At 46.2% G+C, this 4,956-nt stretch overlaps 1 non-coding gene across 1 annotated transcript; it reads left to right on the top strand.

Annotated features, from left to right (window-relative positions):
* The first annotated feature begins 815 nt into the window (after positions 1-815).
* On the top strand, positions 816-918 carry LOC144481997 (U6 spliceosomal RNA). Its single transcript, XR_013495835.1, has one exon. It is a non-coding gene; the product is annotated as a U6 spliceosomal RNA (small nuclear RNA).
* Positions 919-4,956: the final 4,038 nt, after the last annotated feature.

The following is a 4,956-nucleotide window of genomic DNA, read 5'->3' as shown; positions in this document are numbered from 1 at the left end:
AAGGGTATAAACGCATTGGAGAGAGTGCAGAAGACGAATATAAGAATAGTTCCAGGGATGAGAAACTTCAGTTTTGAGGATAGATTGGAGAGGTTGGGACAGTTCTCCTTGGAGAGAAGAAGACTAAGAAGCGATTTGATAGAGATGAGGGGGTTGGACAGAGTAAATAGGGAGAAACTGTTCCCGCTGGTAAAAGGATCAATAATGAGAGGGCACAGATTTAAAAGCGGCATGATGTGAGAAAAAACATTTTCAACAACGAGTGGCTCGGGACTGGAATGCTCTGTTTGGAAGTGTGGTGGAGGCAGGTTCAATCGAGGCACTCAAGAGGGCATTAGATGATTATTTGAATAGAAACAGTGTGCAGGAGTACAGGGAAAAGGTAGGGGAATGGCACTAAGTCATGATGCTCGTTTGGAGAGTGAGTGCAGACATGATGGGCCAAATGGCCTCCTTATGTGCTGTAACAGTTCTGTGATGTTCTTTATGTTTGCAGAAAACGGGTCTCTGTGTTTGACTATATATGTTGCTTCTAGCAGTGTAAATAAGCCACATTACAAACTCAACTGATTATCTTAAATTGATTGTTATTGTAGCAATTAGCGCACTCAGGATTGTTCAGTGAATGCTGCCCAATGGCTAAATCACATTTGTCAGTAGATATTTGGTTTTGGATTTTGCAAACGTGACCAGATTGAGTATAGTCTGTACTCTGCCTGTTATAAGCACCCAAAGGTGCCTGCTGTTTGATTCAATCAGCCAAGCTCTGGCGTCACACCACCACTGATATTCATGCACAACGCTGCTCAACTGTGGTAGGTCAAACATTCTTATACTAAAATTGGAACGATACAGGGAAGATTAGCATGGCCTCTGCGCATGGATGACATGCAAATTCGTGAAGCGTTCCATATTTTTGGAGCGGCACGGTGGCACAGTGGTTAGCACTGCTACCTCACTGCGCCAGAGACCTGGGTTCAATTCTGGCCTAGGGTCACTGTCTGTGTGAAGTTTGCACGTTCTCCCAGTGTCTGTGTGGGTTTCCTCCGGGTGCTCCGGTTTCCTCCCACAGTAGAAAGATGTGCGGGTTAGGTTGATTGGCCGTGCTAAATTGACCCTAGTGTCGTGGATTAGCTGAGTAAATATGTGGGGTTATGGGAAAAAGGGCCTGGGTGGGACTGTGGTCAGTGCAGACTCGATGGGCCGAAGGACTTCCTTTTGCGCTGTCGGGATTCTATGGATTTTTATGGACTGATAGCATCCTATTAGAGAATGTAGTATAATGGGTGAAGAGATGGATATGACATAGATAATGCTGTATCACTGACATCAGTCAGTTATGTGTTAGACTCACGAGAGAGTTTGGAATCATGCTTACTCTTCAACCTGTTTAGAAGTTGTACTGAGAAACAAGTGTTAAGCAGATACCAGAGTATGTCTGCAGTTTGGTTACTGGCAAGTACCATGCCTAGAGTCCAAGATAGAATGACCATCTCAGAACACAGTGGCAGCAGTGGAGACATTGATGTAAAAAACACAGCAGTGCTTTCAAAGTAACCACAGAGTGAAGAAAAATCTTGATAGCAGTTTATAACAAATTGACACAAGGAGGAAGCACACCAGAGAGATGTAATAGGACAGTACCTGGTGAGGAGTCCCTGCCCCTACCCTGCCCATTTGACTGACTTTGGCAGAGAGGCCAGCAGTGGGAGATATGGAAACATCATTTTCCCCAGTATCGAGCAGTATCAGGCCTTCACAAAGAAAAGCAAAAGCTTCAAGACAATTCCTTCTTCACGCTGTAGGTCCAATATGAGGCAACGTTCTCCTGAGGCAAGATGTACAGGAGTCCACCATAGACTTTGAGTCCATTTTTAAGGTCTTTAACACTAGTTTTAGCCTGAAGCAAAGATTAGTAATTGAACTTTTACAGTATAACCAGCAATTGCAATGACCTCGGGAATCGATTGAATTATTTCAGACCCACCAACATCACCGAGATAGTTCTCATGGAAACAGGGGGCTGAAGGACGAGTCAGTCCATGATCGCACAGTCATGGGAGTCCGGGATGAAAAACTCTCTGACTTCCTGCAAACCAAAGATGATCTTACTTCGAATCGAACATTCCAGTTTGCGAGTCAGGCAAAGCTTCAAGAATTTAACTGGGCAATAATTTGGCATGACCTCCAGGCTTCATGTGACTCTATTGACTGAATAGCCCCACTGGTAGCGGCCTCACCCATAAGGAAGCCTGCCAAACTAGGCCAAAGAATGGCGAAACGCTACACTGGCAGCCATTTTAAGATGTTTGCATTGTGGTGCAAAAACCCAGCCAAGACTGCCCAGCAGAGGGCGTGGAAAGCTTCCGGTTTGACAAAACTAGATACTTCATACATTTTTGCAAGTCCAACAGTTTTAATCGGAGCAGAAGACAAGAAAGTATTTATGAAACGCATTCCATCCAAGAAATAAAAAGTCAAGCAAAAGACAAAATTAAGGAGTTCCAGTGCAAGTTCCATGGTTCAGTATTATTTTTAAAATTGATGCTGGAGCAGCTGTTATTATATTATTATATTAGTAGATAATCTGGACGGACTTCAACTAATGACCCTTCATCCCTCAGACATCAAATAACACGGTCCAGGCAGCATAGACCTTCCAATTAAAGGCAGGATTATTGCTCCTTTTACCTACAAAGAACAACAGATAATTGGTTCTCTTTGTGTTCTCTATAATCCCTAATGAGTGGCAATGTTGGAATACTTCTAAGAATCCTGGAAAAAACAGATCATAGAATCCCTACGGAGGCCATTCAGCCCATTGAGCTGCACTGACAACAATCCCACCCAATCCTATCCCCCTAATTCCACATATTTATGCTGCTAATCTAATGGCATTAATGGGCAAGAGAACATGGCAAATCAACCTAACCCGTGCATCTTTGGACAGTGGGGGGAAACTGGAGCACCCGGAGGAAACCCACGCAGACACGGGGAGAAAGTGTAAACTCCACACAGACAGCGACCCAAGCTGGGAATCAAACCCAGATCCTTGGCGTTGTGAGGCAGCAGCGCTAACCACAGTGCCACCGTGCCGCCCCTGTGGTGCCCATTATTTGAATGACTCACTGTCTTTCATGCAACAATCTTCAACCTTCAGTTTGGAAACAATGGAACTTCATCCTTCAGAAGCTGAGGGAGTTCATACGCTCAGCAGTCAGTTCCTTCCTTTCACAGAGACACCATCCCCTAGACGTAGGGCAGAGATTGAAGTTATGAATCCCTCAGTTCTTCCTGAGGTAAGGCTAGAGGTGGCAGATACAGAAGGCACTGCAACAGATGTTGACCATCCCCAAGAAGACCTGCATGGTCCTGAATTAGCTCTTCCAGGATGAAAGTGATGAGGAAAGATCCTTGCGGCACTGAGTGAATGCCAGTTAACTGGCTACCTGCTGCTTGGCAGTGGGCAACCAATCTGAATCTAACGTAGTGTTGGAATGGTGCGGGGAGCTGGCAGAAAGATCAACAATGCCAAATTGCATGTCCACCCGCCTCTAATCCAGACCTGAATCTCAACATAAAATCCTGCTGAAGGCCCAGATTTTCACCATGATGGAGAGCTTCTCTGTCATGGCAGGTGAGCCCAGAAACCCTACGTGCCACCCCCCAAACATGGCACTGCCTATTTTTGTGGGGATTGGATTGGGGTGGTGCCGAGCTTTAGGAGGCAGCTGGGGATTTAAATCACCAGCACAGGAGTGGGGTTTTGCTAGGCCGGGGATGTGAAACCGGAAGTGTGCAGATTGGAGCAGGTAAGAGCATGTATGAACTTGGTGCATTTGTTTGGATAGCCAGGGTACCCCTTCGGAGAGATAAGGTACCCCTTTAGATAGGTTCTGGGACATCTATGGGAGAGGTAAGGCACTGTTTAGGTGAGGTAAGGCACCCTTTGTGACAGTTAAAAGTAGGCATGATTGTGCAGACGAAGTGCATAAACTCATTGGAATGGTCAAAGCTGTCAAAGAACTGTCAAATGATACTAGCTGAGTTGCCATAGAGGGATAAGGGCAAAGGGTGGTGGGTGAGGTCCATGGATTGGCATGAGTTGGCACAGGGGCTATAAAGGGCCAAGGGGGCATAGGGTGTATGAGGGCCCATGGGTGATGGGTGGGTGCATGAGGTGTCACAGGTTGGCATGGATAGGGCATGGGAAGTGTGTGGAGGTGGTGAGAAATGGATGGCTGTGTTTTGTTTCAATCTTCTTTAAAGTTAATTCAAAAGAGTTCTGAGCACAGAGATAGGTCTTCTGCCCAGACCACTTCCTCACCCGGGAGACCCCAAACACCTTCTGGGGGTGGTGAGATCGACTTCTAATCCAGCTCACAACCACCCCCACAGTACGGTGCCTGGCCATTTTAAAAGGCTGGGTCCATGGAGCCGGGAATTCTCCTGTCTCTGGTCACCTAGCCTGGGATTGAAAATCGGGGCCTAAGGGTGGGATTTTCCAGCTGTGCTTGCCCCCAGGACTGGAAAATCCTGTCCGAGATCAACAGACCTTTCCATGGTCCCTGTCTCGCTTACTACACTTCCCGTGGTGGGCAGGATGGGAAAATCCCACTCCAAGTGTTTGATATATTTGTGAACTGCTGCTGATATTCTTTAAGTTCCTTCTGTGTATTGACACATCTGTGTCAGCCCGCTTTGCGGGTTCGCTAATTCGGCAACATAGAATGGAAATCTGGAGGAGAAAGTTGGGGTTACTTTCAACTTTATTAATGATGACACAATGCAGGGATTGCAGTTTTCTTTGTTACATAGAAACATAGGAACTAGAAGTAGGAGTAGGCCATTCGGCCATTCGAGCCTGCTCCACCATTCATTTTGATCATGGCTGATCATCGAATTCAATATCCTGATCCCCCTTCCCACCATATCCCTTGATCCCTTTAGCCCCAA

The sequence above is a fragment of the Mustelus asterias genome, chromosome 2, assembly GCF_964213995.1.
Source record: "Mustelus asterias chromosome 2, sMusAst1.hap1.1, whole genome shotgun sequence".
Lineage (NCBI taxonomy): Eukaryota > Metazoa > Chordata > Chondrichthyes > Carcharhiniformes > Triakidae > Mustelus > Mustelus asterias.
This window is presented reverse-complemented; position numbering and strand designations above follow the sequence as displayed.